This window comes from Malus sylvestris, chromosome 9 (assembly GCF_916048215.2).
Source record: "Malus sylvestris chromosome 9, drMalSylv7.2, whole genome shotgun sequence".
Lineage (NCBI taxonomy): Eukaryota > Viridiplantae > Streptophyta > Magnoliopsida > Rosales > Rosaceae > Malus > Malus sylvestris.
The window spans coordinates 17367598-17382810 of NC_062268.1; the positions used below are offsets into that span (position 1 = coordinate 17367598).

At 39.6% G+C, this 15213-nt stretch overlaps 1 long non-coding RNA gene across 1 annotated transcript; it reads left to right on the top strand.

Annotated features, from left to right (window-relative positions):
* The first annotated feature begins 1792 nt into the window (after window positions 1-1792).
* Window positions 1793-14711, top strand: LOC126634294 (uncharacterized). Its single transcript, XR_007627272.1, has 3 exons — window positions 1793-2320; window positions 13587-13653; window positions 14587-14711. It is a non-coding gene; the product is annotated as an uncharacterized LOC126634294 (long non-coding RNA).
* Window positions 14712-15213: the final 502 nt, after the last annotated feature.

Genomic DNA, 15213 nt, shown 5'->3' on the forward strand with positions numbered 1-15213 from the left:
GCAATATAGAACATGACTGACACCTACACTAGATCTAAATGAGCGTACAGTGCGATGTAAACATACATGTGAAGACTGACCCTAGCCTGGGTGAGTACTAAGACCAATGTAGCATACCATAAGTAGATAACGTAAATATTATCATGCAATGGTAAATCAATAATTCTAGTTGACATAATACTATTCATGGCCGTAAATATAACTAAGGCATCCTGTAGGATTTATAATGATCTCATAATTCTCATCATTACGACATTTCTTATAAACGTTAATTTAATTATGGCATCACGTAAAAAATGCATTACTAATATATATATATATATATATATATATATATATATATATGGAAACTCAATAAATATATATACTATATAAAAGAAAAGACCCACTCACAGATACTTGCGAGATCACATCCGTTTAAGTTAGGAAAGCCGAAGTCTCCAATAGTAATCGCACCTAAGCATAATATTGGGTGCCATTAGTAGAACTCAATTAAAATGTTTAAATTTAGAAAAATAGATGGCGGATTCGGAATTACAGCGTCAAAGTACGCTATTAAAGGTCCCGTGAAAATTTTGTAAAAAGTCAACGGTAAACCAAAAAGTCAACCAAGGTGCTCAGGCGGTCAACTACGTTAAAACCTTGGAATTTCACTAAATGGATGCCAAAATCAGACTCAGGGCATCGAAAATAGCCTATGAGGGTTTCCAAGAAAATTTTGAAAAAGTCAACTAACGGTCAACAATTAAAATTAATGGAATATTCCATTGCCGAACAAAATATTCTATTAAGATTAACGGCAGGTTAATCGAATATACTTGGAAATATTCTCTCCAAATTCTGAAATGGACCTGGGTTGGATTTGATGGACTTGGGTCGGATCTGGGTTAAGGTTATAGGGTTGGTTCGTAGATTTGGGTTTTGATCCAGTTTTGGTTTACGAGTCAAGTCAACTCAATCTCAATTGCGGGTCCGATCGCCAATTTTTGGGGATTTTGGCCAAGGAAATTCCTTGGCTTCGCTTAGCGTCGAATCTCAACCATTTTCAATGAAATAAAAGTCAAAATGAAGCTCAGGAGATTAGGACCAAGAGTATACCAAAATGGGGTTGAGCCTGGCCGGAGTTGGCCGAAAATGTCCTGCAAAACCTCGCGAGTGCGCTGAAAAACTGAGGAGAGTCTCCCCTCGTTGTTTCTGTACCAAAACCCTCATAAGCTAGAAACATATACCAAAACACGATTTAAGAAGTTTTGGATGGTTTTTGAAACTTACCTTCATCGGGGAAAACTTTGGGGAATCATGAACAGTGGCAAAGCCACTGTGCAAAGGGAGAAAATGAGAGAGAGAAAGGAAGAAAGTGATCGCGTCTGTGGAATCCCATCCCTAAAATTTCAATATTCATTACGTATCTCGTAATTTAAATTCGTATTTCATGTTTATGTTATCCTTATTAGTTAATTTTAATCTGTAAATTTTGGGAATTAAATCGAATAGTTATCAGGTTTGAATTTTTGTAATTAATCTTTAAAATTCGTTGACCCTTCGAGGTCACAATTAATGTTTTCGAATAGATTTCAAAACCATGAATGCATAGGTGAAAGCCATTTTCGAATCAAGATTATAATGAAAAAGTTACGAGCGTTCGGAATCGTGTTTTTTTAAAGTGAATTCCCACCTTGTGGGAGGGTTGACCAATCAAACTAAAGGCAAGGAAGCCACGTGAGTGGCTGAGATGAAAAAAAGAGAAAAGAAGAAGCTGCCTAATGGCAACTGAGGGGAAAGAAAAGAAAAGAAAAAAAGGGAGGTGCGGAGAGAAGAGGGAGGGCATTGGTAGCCCAATCAGAGAAAAAAAGGATAGACCAAGTAGGAAAGAAGGGGGAGAGATGGACGAATGAGAGACAAGGGAAAGGAAGGAAATGAGGGGGAAAACCGGGTTTCCCTTTGACCCGCTCGACTTGACCAAGCACCACGGCCAAATTTGACTATTTTTCTGGCAAATCAAGGTAAACCACTGCCTAGAAACAACTCCCTAGCATTCCCTACTCCATTTCCACCCAACATTAGAAGGAATTTGGTGGTAGTTTTAGGGAAAAACAGACTGTGGCCCGTGTGGGTGTACATCGATGATCCACAAATCGTGAAGCTAACTCAGCCAATTACCACCACCAATAGGCTCCCATCAACCTCATGAAAAAAGCCTAAGCAGTGTTGGAGGCGTCAGAGCGAGTATGGAGTCGAATCAAAGCACACCCAACTCTAGGGTTCCAAATGTTTGTGGGCAATTTCATTTGTTTCCCGGATGAATAGGACTTCGGCCCAGGTATGAAAATTGGTTCCCTTAATAAGTTCTACTTGGCTATAAAATTTGGTAATTTTTGGAAATAGTTAAATTTTCCCTCGAGTTGGGATAGCCGGCCGCCGCGTGGGTCAAGACCCCACCTGCCATTCCTAGACTAATTTGGATACCTTGATTTCATATGTGACGTCTGATTGATGAAATCTCATCGTATGACTATAGTTTTGATAGAGACCGCCATTTGATCATTATATGAATCGACGATCCGACCGTTGAATCGTCACTAAACTTTATTATGTTATAGTACGCAATATTTGAGGACCATAGGAACCGACGAATTGGGAATATGATGTATTGATCTTCCCAAATTGAATTTCTAAATTTCTAAGACCAAACATTATAGCAACCTAATTCTAGTAATTGGCGAAGATTTGACCGCTGGATTGTTCCAAAATTTTAGAATATTATTCTAAAAGATAAATGAGACCCTTAGGAAGTTACGGATCCAAAATCCATGGGCAAATGTTCCAGATTGGCTTGTATAGGGTTGTGGACACCACCGTTGACAGAGACTTGACCTTTGTTTAATATGTTACGAATTGATTTTAAATATTAAAATTAGTATTACTAGAGACTATGTAGGGCTTGGTAGGCCTATATTGGTTAGTGAGTTATCCCAGATAATTTATATCTCGGTTCACGTATATGGGATGTCTTATTGTGATATATATGTGTAGTTATTTTCTTAATAACATAAATGATATGTATGATAACTGTTATGACATTGTGAGCCTAAAATCCAATTAGAAGTGTGATGTAGAACATGTGCGACAAGGTAGTTAGTGATCATGAGAAGTTGATAGGGCAAGTGCCTACGTTGTAAATCATAGGGATTGAGGTAGGGGTAGATTTTGTGTTGAACTGATTGCACCATGTAGCAGTGGTACTTGGATGGTCCTACTTGGTATATCCGCGATAGGGGACCATACATATTTTAGGGGTGATCATGCTTGGTATATCCGTTATAGGTGATCATCGCCTGCACGGTTAGACCATGCTTATGGTCCTGCTTGGTTTATCCGCAATGGGGGACCATACGCATTCTAGGAGTGATCATGCTTGGTTTATCCGTGATAAGTGATCACTACCTTGAGTTAGGATGTGGTCCTGCTTGGTATATCCGTGATAGGGGACCACACGTTAGACTATGCCTATGGTTCTGCTTAGTTTATCCGCAATGGGGGACCATACACATTCTAGGGGTGATGATGATTAGTTATACTTGGTACATTTCGACAAGCGACCTTATTTTAGTTGGATTCTATTGAGAGGTCCGGAATCCCTACTCTTGCTCATATCCATAAGGTTAGTCTAGCCTTAGATTCGAGTGAAAAATAATTGCTCACAGTAGGCATCGTGTTTATAAATTAGATTTACCATGTTATTATTTATAATCTAAGTGGGGAATTGTATAGACTTCTTTTATTAAATTTTGTGAGGTGATACATGATCTTTTTGATTGATTAACGTAATTAAATGTTAATATCGTGCCTCCTTGATTCATGGAATTGGTTAGTTGAAGTGATTGTGGAATGATGTTGGATAAAATTGTTATTAATATGATTAGATTAGTTAATGAATGTGATTAGAGGAAAATATTGTGCTTTGTTGATCCTTTGATATGTTACATGCCTTGGATTGCAATATTATGTTGAAAATATAGTGATTTTATGATTGATGAAATGGAAATCTTGAATGTCATGTGGGTTCGTTATGTAGCTTGAATCAATAAATTCATGCTTGTCAAGTCCAAATAATTGATTGAGAAATGATACGCTTTCCTTTTAAAACGTACTGGGATAAGTGTCAGAGTTTAGTGAATAATGAACTACAAATGACTTGATCCCTATTTAGGATACGTAGGCAGTCTAATGAGGAGGTTAGATGTCACATCCCGGCCCGGGGCGGATCACTTCCCGGGCCCATTCCACCACCGTAGCACGATATTGTCCGCTTTGGGTCCCGACCACGCCCTCACGGTTTTGTTTCTGGGAACTCACGAGCAACTTCCCAGTGGGTCACCCATCATGGGAGTGCTCTAGCCCCCTTCTCGCTTAACTTCGAAGTTCCGACGGAACCCGAAGCCAGTGAGCTCCCAAAAGGCCTCGTGCTAGGTAGGGATGGGAATATACATTTAAGGATCGCTCCCCTGGGCGATGTGGGATGTTACAATCCACCCCCCTTAGGGGCCCGACGTCCTCGTCGGCACACTTCCGGCCAGGGATTGGCTCTGATACCAATTGTCACATCCCGGCCCGGGGCGGATCACTTCCCGGGCCCATTCCACCACCGTAGCACGATATTGTCCGCTTTGGGTCCCGACCACGCCCTCACGGTTTTGTTTCTGGGAACTCACGAGCAACTTCCCAGTGGGTCACCCATCATGGGAGTGCTCTAGCCCCCTTCTCGCTTAACTTCGAAGTTCCGACGGAACCCGAAGCCAGTGAGCTCCCAAAAGGCCTCGTGCTAGGTAGGGATGGGAATATACATTTAAGGATCGCTCCCCTGGGCGATGTGGGATGTTACATTAGATGCAGCCATAAAGTATACGAAAAATTACTATGCGATTCGATTCTCGAGTTATGCTTTGCCATATCCCAGAGGCGAGGTAAGTTGAAGATACGGGTATTTGGTGGCGTCACGTGTCGAGCCTGGATGCATGTCGGGATTAGGGCGTGACAGCATCCCTGTGCTTGGGTTCATGACGAAGGTGGTCAGGTGATGGAGCTCATTGGAGTGCTAGGGTGGCGGTGATGGCTACAATGGGTATACCACTGCCTCTGAGCTATGAGTGCAGACAAAGATAAAAGGGAGAAAGTTAGAGCCGAAAGAGTGAAACGAGGGAGATAAGAGTGGAAGAGAGTTCGAAAGAATCCCAAGAGTTGGGGGGAAAAACCGACACGCGAAAAAAAAAGGAAAGGAAAAGTGGGGTGTGGGCCCCACGAGCCTAAAAAAATAATAAAATAATAAAGAGAAAATATCTAGGATAATGAATTTACTAAAATGCCTTTGAGTTTCGTAATTTCGTAAAATCTTCACCATAACTGTGAATTCAATTCAACTTGTGCCTACACATTCGTAGCGACGAGTACTACACAAATATGCTAAAAGAATGGGTCATATGTCTCTATATACGCTGGTCAACAGAAGTTAACATTCTCGCCTCTAGGGCATTTTGGTCATTTTACACTTCTAGTATTAAAATATCGTAATCAAAGACGGATCCTAACAATGCCGCTACTACACTCTTCTCCTCTACCACATACAACCCATATTTGGGTGATCCTCAAAGGTCCTTATAGCCAATTATCTGGGCTTTCGGATGGTCCCAAAACCACCTGAGTCCGTTAATAGATCTGCCCCTGAATACAATATAAGCATGCAGATAATGTAAAATTGAGTACTTGTTTTGACCATAAGTTCATAATTTCATATTTATTTAATTTAGCTTATAGCCAATATTTACATAGTTGTGTTTATGCTTATTAATTCTAATTTTTTCCTAGAAAAAAAAGTATATAGCTATTTGTTTTCGTAAATAACAATATATGTAGCTATTTGCGTGCATTCTGTCTCATTTAATACGTGTGCAAAAAGTGTTACTTAGTAGTTAGTACTACAATTTATTATAAGTGCTAAATTGCCCTGATGATTATTGTTTTTCTTTCTATCCCACTACGTCTTGGGTTTAAATGCTCCTCCTCCCTTTAATGTAGACTAGTGTAAAATATCACATGTAATAATAAAATAATAATAATAATGATAATAATAATAATAATATAGTTTATTGGTATTCTTTACTTGTAAGTGATTGTTACAGCCCGTCCCGAAATAATTATTTTTTACAGCGTGAAATTACTTATATACCCTTGGACATTTTGTGTGGTGGTGTGGTAAGTTAGATTTTGAAACAATTAGTGCTAAGTCCTATTAATTTGGAACCAATTAGGACTTAGATGGAATTTTCATTGTTTTGATTGGTGACCCATTTTGGACCACACACATTCACCATCTTCCTATTTCCGTTGACTTCTCTCTCTCATCTCTCCTTCGGATTTCTGCCATTTCTGTACACCTTGTATGGACAACCCTCAAACCCTTCAACCAGTCGCGGATTGAAGACTTGAAGGTTGGTTTTGTGCTCCTTGTAAGCCCAGGAACACATTGGTAACCTTAGTTGGTCGCGAGGACGTCGGGATCTTGAGAATCAAGAACCTCCGATTTGATGCACTATTCATGCACACGTAAATGTGGAGTTTTTGGAAGATTCTAAGGTTATAGGAAGCTTTAGATCATCCTCACGAAGCTCGGAGAAGAAAAACCAAGCGATTTGGACATTGGGAAGTTGAGTTTCGATAAGTTGCAGGTTTAGCTGGATTATCGAAGGATTTTCCGGTGAGTTTCGTCGGTTTTTAGGGCTTTTGAAAGGTATGGTTGTGTTCTATTCGTCCTAAGCTTCAATTTGGTTGAAGTTTCATGAATTTTGGTGGAAAATTGGGTGAGAAATGAAGGTTTTATCATTTTCCAGTTTTCCGGCGATGATGACGACCGACGAGGCTCACCGGAGAAGAATGAAGAATATTCCGTCAAAGTTGAAGGAATATTCCTAACAAAGGGTAACGACGTCAGGTAATTTAGATGAAATATTCCTAACAGTGGTTAGGGATTCTGTTAGGGTTCCCTGCGCGTGGCCGCGCGTAGGACCATGCCTTTACCAGCACGTGACGGCTCCAAAAATTATTTTAAAAATTTGGGCGTGTTCATGGAGTTATGTAGGTCTCGATGGTATATTTATATACCTCATTTGAGCAATGTATGAGAAGTTATTAGCCATTATTGGTTATGTGCTTAAATTAACCTTTTTATAGTTGTTTCGCATATAGGGGAAACTTATCCCGAGGACGAGCCCAGTCAAGTGCGACTCAGGGGCTACGACCCTTCGACATACCATTGAATGGGCTTTTGGTTTTAAGTATATATGTATATGCTTGGTATCTTTCTTAAAAAATGCATTTAAATGAGTTATGACTTAAATTGCCATACCAAATTATTTACATTTAGAATTTGCATATGATGTTTGCATATATATATATATATATATAATTGTGGTGTTGAGGACGCTTAGGTAAGTCCCAAGTAAGTATATGAATTGTAAATGTGAATAACGGTTGTGATTAGTTGAGAAACATTGAGCTCATAAACCTGCATCCCGGTGTTAATGATTTAGCCAGAGATATGGCATAGGTCTGTTTATAATGTCACCTCCCATACCATATGCTCACATTGGATCCAAGTTAGGTGCACAATCCAAATTAGGTGACTAGCGATGTATCGTACAACTATCATGAGAACGTAGCATTGAGCATAACTATATTACACCCAGTCTTGTCGTACAGACCCTTACAGTGGTTCCGACTCGTGTGCAGTGTAGTGCCGTATAGGTCACTTATAGTGACTCCGGCTAGATTGATTAATGAGCTATGAATTCAACCGTTCAGACTTCTGCAGGGGTTCCGGCTAATGTGTTGCTTTCCATGAAATTATTTTCACCTGAGTTACTTATTCTGTTTTATATTTTGGCATGGCATATTTATGATTATGAATATGTGAAGCATGATTTGAATGTATATATAGATGTATTTATTTATATTCTATTTTTGGGAAAAATTATACATGTTTTACGGCGAGGGGTTAAAGCATTTTGATGATGAAATGGTTTTCAAAAGCTTTGTTTTTGTCCACTCACACTTTCTGTTTTGCGCCCCTCCAGGTTTTAGGTAGACTTGCTTTTGGTGGCATTTAAGGATCTCGGCAGTTCTGACAAAATATAATATTCGTAGGACATCTTTTGGTATTGTATAACTAGTACTTGTCCTACTGGACTGCAACTAGACTTTCTACGCTCTGATTAGGTGTATTTACACTTGTATCTCATTCCTAGCACTTTCTGCTTATTAGTGCACATTAATTAGCATTCGGTTTTTATTTATTCGTATATTTCATATCCTTATCGCTTCCGCACTGTGCACATGGCTACGTCACCCTCACGTGACGGCCAACACGCCTTGATGTTAGGTCGGGGTGTGTTAATTTGGTATCAGAGCCTAGGTTTAGCAGTCCTGTATAGTTTATGAATATTCTAATCATTGTGATGTCTTCTGTCAGAACCATGCCACATCGTAGAGAGCCACGGTACCCAGCTGAGCCTTGTTTCCCTGATATTGCTCAATTAGGGGAAGCTATAGCTAATGCCATTCAGTCTTCGCGCCGTCTTCCTCAAAGGACACTTCTTAAGACTGTGTATAATCTGAAGCTGAATCATTTTATGGGGAATGAAGGGCATGAAGGAGTGGAGAAATGGATAAATCATATTGAGAAGACTTTTCATGTAATGCAGAGTCAGGGGAATCTTCCTCCTGATAGGTAAGTCGAGACGACTACTTGGTTTTTGGGTCCGGAACCTGCATCTTGGTGGAGACAAGAGTCTTATCAGCTGACCCTAGAGGAAATTGCGAGCTGGGAAGTGTTTAAACAGTTGCTTCAGAAAAGGTTTATTCCCTCTGAGTATATTGATCGCAAAAGCAAAAGTTTACTCAATTAAAGTAGGGGAAGATGACGGCAAATGAGTATTATAGGAGATTCATTGACTTGTCTCGCTATCATCCAGAGGTTCCTGCTAATCCGGTTGAAATGCTTCGTCGTTTCAGGTTGGGTACTAAGAAGAAATGGTGTTCTATAGTGACATCGACTCCTATGTGCCACTTACCAGGAGTTTTATGAGGTTTTACTGCGGATTGAGGACTCAGAGAACATGCCAAGTGAAAGTGAAGCTGAAGAAGAAAAGAACGGGAACCAGAAGCGAGATGAGAAAGGTAAATGTCAATCATCTCAAGAACCTCGTAAGACCCAGAGTTTTAAGAGAAGTGGTGTCAGTTCCAGCTCTTCTAGTGAAGGTTTAAGCTCTAATGTGCAGAGGAGATGTGGTAGATTTTCTAGAGGCCCGAGATTTCAGAGGCAGAGAGAATTAAGTGGTTCAGGTGCTCCTCTATGCCGCAAATGTAATAATAGGCATTTTGGGGAGTGTATGAGAGGCAGCAGTGAATGCTATACTTGTGGACAGATGAGGCATAGGGTTGCACATTGCCCTCAGAATCAGCAAAGGCCTTAACAACCTTCTTTACCACCACTTACGCCGACCCATCAAGTTTTAGGACCTAGTGGTTATGCCTAGACGGGTTATAGTGGTGCTTATCATTATTAAGGCGACGCTACTCCTTGTACTACATGGCAGTATCAGTACTCGCAGAACCCTCATTATCAGGGTGGTTACCCTCAATATCAGGGATGTTCTATGTCAGCCACATTCAGTAAGTGGATACCAGTGGTACCAGGGAGGATAGCCCCAGCAGGTAAAGATTGCTGCTAGCAGTGCAGGATCTTCGAGGCAGTCTGGTCAGCCAAGACAAGGACGAGGTATTCATGCTAATAGAGGTCGTGGTGGACGACAGCAGAATCAGGGACGTATCCATACCATGACACTGCAAGATGCTCAAAACAATCATGATTTAATCATGGGTACGTTAAATATTCTTGGTCATTTTGCTAGAGTATTGATTGATTGTGGTGCTACGCATTCTGTTGTTTCTCATACATTTGCTTAAGTGACGCAACCTCATCCTACACCTCTAGGATATGATTTAGAGTTTTCTATGCCTAGAGAGGAGAAATGTTATGTTGATCGGGTGTATCTAAGATGTCTAGTGATGGTGGAGGATGTTGTCATGTCAGTTAACCTTATTTCATTAGACATTGTTGATTTTGATGTGATTTTGGGCACTGATTGGTTACACTACAATCGTGCCAAGATAGATTGATATGGTAAGATAGTTAGTTTCCATCGTCCTGGATTACCCGAAGTTACATTTGTAGGAGAGCCTAGCGGGGTGAGGCATGATGTTATTTCTGCCATGAAAGCCAAAAGGTTGTTATCGAAAGGTTGTCAGGGATATTTGGCTCATGTGGTGTTGAATGATAATGCTCTTACTAGTGTGGAGGATGTACGTGTGGTCATGCATTTTCCAGATGTATTACCTGATGATTTGTCTGGATTACCGCTAGATAGAGACGTGGAGTTCACTATTAATTTGCTTCCAGGTACGGATCCTATAACTTTGACTCCTTATAGAATGGCTCCTGCTGAATTGAGGGAATTGGTTGATAAGGGATTTATTCAACCTAGTATTTCACCTTGGGGAGCTCTAGTTTTATTTGTGAGGAAGAAAGACGGAACGTTGAGTCTATGCATTGATTACAAGCAATTGAATTGGGTAACAATTAAGAATCGTTATCCATTGCCACATATAGACGATTTGTTTGATCAACTTTGAGGTGCATGTGTGTTCTCTAAAATTGACTTGAGGTCTGGTTACTACCAGTTGAAGATTAAAAGTCTTCGATGTCCCTAAAACAGCTTTTAGGACTCGATATGGTCATTATGAATTTCTTGTGATGCCATTCGGGTTGACTAATGCACCAGCAGCTTTCATGGATTTAATGAATCGAGTATTCCAGCCATATTTGGACAGGTTTGTCATTGTCTTCATTGATGATATTCTGGTATACTCTAAGACTAGAGCAGAGCATGCTAGACATCTTAAATTGGTATTGAAAAGTTTAAGGGAACACCAGTTATATGCTAAGTTTAGCAAATGCCAATTCTGGTTAGATCAAGTGGCATTTTTGGGACATGTTATATCAGCTCAAGGCATTCGAGTGGATTCTCAAAAAGTGGCAGTTGTGGAAAATTGGGAGCAACCTTGAACCGTCACTTAGGTACAGAGTTTTCTTGGCCTAGCAGGCTATTATAGACGGTTTGTTAAAGATTTTTCAGTTATTGCTTTATCATTGATGATGTTGACTGGACAAGAAGTTAAGTTTGAGTGGGATGAAAATTGTGAGCAAAGTTTCCAGTAATTGAAGTATTATCTCACTCATGCACCTATTTTGGCACTCCCAAATGATAGTGGTAATTTTGAGGTTTACAGTGATACTTCTTTGAATGGTCTGGGTTATGTATTGATGCAACATGGTAGGGTGATTGCTTATGCTTCGAGACAGTTGAAACCTCATGAGAAAAATTACCCTACTCATAATCTAGAGTTAGCGGCTATCATCTTTGCTTTGAAGATTTGGAGACATTATCTTTATGGTGAGAAATGTAAGATCTTCACAGATCATAATAGTCTTCAGTATCTTTTTACTCAGAGGGATTTAAATATTTGGTAGCGTAGGTGGATTGAGTTACTTAGTGATTATGATTGCACGATTGAGTATCACCCTGGTCGTGCAAATGCAGTGGCGGATGCATTTAATAGGAAGACTTCAGCTAGACTTAATGTCATCTATGATTGTTATGTTCCTATTCTTCTGGATTTGAGGTCCACTAGAGTGGAGTTAGGAGTGGAAGATCGAGAGGAAGCCGCCTTACTTGCTAATTTTCAATTCAGGGTAATTTTAATTGATCGTGTGCTTGAAGCTTAGATGAATGATGAAGAGACCCATGAAATAATTCAAGCAAGGAATCAGAGGAAGAAGAAAGATTTTAGAATTCGAGAAACTGATGGTATGCTTATGCAGGAGAGCAGAATGTATGTGCTGAATAATGCAGAGTTAAACAAAGAAATCCTTGATGAAGCGCATATTTCGGCATATGCAATGCATCCAGAAGGTACCAAGATGTATCATACCATTCGACCATTTTATTATTGGCCAGGTATGAAAAGAGAAATTGCTAAATATGTGAGTAGGTGTGTCATTTGCCAGTATGTTAAAGCAAAAAGGAAGAAGCCGTTTGGGTTGATGCAGTTGTTTCCCGTTCCACAGTGGAAATGAGAAAATATTACTATGGATTTCGTGTACAAGCTTCCTCGTACACAGAATGGCTATGATGGTATTTGAGTGATAGTTGATCGGCTCACTAAGTCAGCACATTTCATTCAAGTGAGGGAAAAATACTCATTAAGCCGATTCTGTGGAAGAGGCTACCTGGGAGATAGAAGATCGAATGAGAGAGATGTATCCAAGGTTGTTTTATAATTATTAATGGTTTGTAATTGCTGTGTAGAAATATTGAAGAAGAAATTTGTTTTTTAAGGTGGGTAGATTGTGACAGCCCGTCTCGAAATAATTATTTTTTACAGCGTGAAATTACTTATATACCCTTGGACGGTTTGTGTGGTGGTGTGGTAGGTTAGATTTTGAAACAATTAGTGCTAAGTCTTATTAATTTGGAACCAATTATGACTTAGATGGTATTTTCATTGTCTTGATTGGTGACCCAGTTTGGACCACACACACTCACCCTCTTCCCATTTCCGTTGACTTCTCTCTTTCCTCTCTCCCTCGGATTTCTGCCATTTCCGTACAACTTGTACGGACAACCCTCAAACCCTTCAACCAGTCGCAGATCGAAGACTTGAAGATTGGTTTTGTGTTCCTTGTAAGCCCAGGAACACATTGATACCCTTAGTTGGTCACGAGGACGTTGGGATCGTGAGAACCAAGAACCTCCGATTTGATGCACTGTTCATGCACACGTAAATTTGAGTTTTTGGAAGATTCTAAGGTTATAGGAAGCTTTAGATTGTCCTCATAAAGCTCGGAGAAGAAAAACCAAGCGATTTGGACGTTGGGAAGTTGAGTTGTGACGAGTTGCAGGTTTAGCCGAATTATCGAAGGATTTTTCGATGAGTTCCGTTGGTTTTAGGGCTTTTGAAAGGTATGGTTGTGTTCTATTCGTCCTAAGCTTCAATTTGGTTGAAGTTTCATGAATTTTGGTGGAAAATTGGGTGAGAAATGAAGGTTTTATCATTTTCCAATTTTTCGGTGACGGCGACGACCGGCGAGGCTCACCGGAGAAGAAAGAAGAATATTCTGTCAAAGTTGACGGAATATTCCTAAAGGAGGGTAACGGCGTCAGGTAATTTAGACGAAATATTCCTTTATTTTGACGAAATATTCCTAACGGTGGTTAGGGATTCCGTTAGGGTTCTCTGCGCGTGACGACCCGTGAGGGCTCCAAAAATTATTTTAAAAATTTGGGCGTGTTCATGGAGTTGTGTAGGTCTCGATGGTATATTTATGTACCTCATTTGAGCAATATATGAGAAGTTATTAGCCAGTATTGGTTATGTGCTTTAAATTAACGTTTTTATAGTTGTTTCGCATATAGGGGAAACTTATCCCGAGGACGAGCGCAGTCAAAGGTGATTCGGGGGCTACGACCCTTCGACATACCGGTGAGTGGGTTTTTGGTTTAAAGTATGTATTTATATGATTGGTATCTTTCCCAGAAAATGCATTTAAATGAGTTATGACTTAAATTGCTATACCAAATGATTTACATTTAGAATATGCATATGATGTTTGCATATATATATATATATATATATAATTGTGGTGCTGAGGACACTTAGGTAAGTCCCAGGTGAGTATATGAATTGTAAATGTGAATAACGGTTGTGATTAGTTGAGAAACATTGAGCTCATAAACCTGCACCTTGGTGTTAGTGATTTAGCTAGACATATGGCATAGGCCTGTTTATAATGTCACATCCCGCACCATATGCTCACATTGGATCCAAGTTAGGAGCATAGTCTTGTCATACAGACCATCATAGGTGGTTCCGACTCGTAGGTGACTAGCGATTTATCGCCCAGCTATTATGAGAGCGTAGTATTGAGCATAACTATATTACACCCAGTCTTGTCGTACATACCCTTATAGTGGTTCCGACTCGTGTGCAGTGTAGTGCCGTATAGCGATGTATCGCACAACCATCATGAGAGCGTAGCATTGAGTATAACTATATTACACCCAGTCTTGTCGTACAGACCCCTACAGTGGTTCCGACTCGTGTGTAGTGTAGTGCCGTATAGCTTCGGCTAATATGTTGCTTTCCATGAACTTATTTTCACCTGAGTTACTTATTTTGTTTTATATTTTGGCATGGCATGTTTATGCTTATGAATATGTGAAGCATGATTTGAATATATATATATATATATATATATATATATATATATATATATATATATGTATATATTTATATTCTATTTCTAGGAAAAATTATACATGTTTTTTGGCGAGGGGTTAGAGCATTTTGATAATGAAATGGTTTTGAAAAGCTTTGTTTTTGCCCACTCACACTTTCTGTTTTGTGCCCCTCCAGGTTTTAGGTACACTTGCTGTTGGTGGCATTTGATGATCTCAGCAGTTCTGACAAAATATAATATTCGTAGGACATCTTCTGGTACTGTATAACTAGTACTTGTCCTACTGGACTGCAACTAGACTTTCTACGTTTTTGTGGATGCAAATTTCTTCCTCCTTGATCTTGGACAATTTTGCACCTACAAAACAATTAACACCTTAGGTTAAGGCCAAGAGCCTCACGCGCCCACGATGAATGGGGGGGGTTTTGGCCGAAGAACCTCCGATGCCAAAGTTAGAATTTAGAGAGAAAGAGTGTTTAGAGAATTTTGGGATTTTTGCCAAAGTGTTGGAATTAGCTTTTTGGTGAGAATGGGAGTATATTTATAGGGATAGGAGGTGGCTAGGGTTTTTAGGTTTAATTTAGGTTTAATTAGCCAATTTATTTGGCTATTAAACATAAGATGAATGTTTTGGTGGTTTTTGAATTTATTGGGTAATAAAAAGGAAGAAATGGTGAAAAAGGTAGAAAAAAGTGATGGATTAGGTTTTGAAATGGGGATAGCCGGCCATGTGATGTTTTAGGGTTGAATTGGATGTATTTTGTAGTTATTTGGATATAATGGATGGTTTAATTGACAATTAA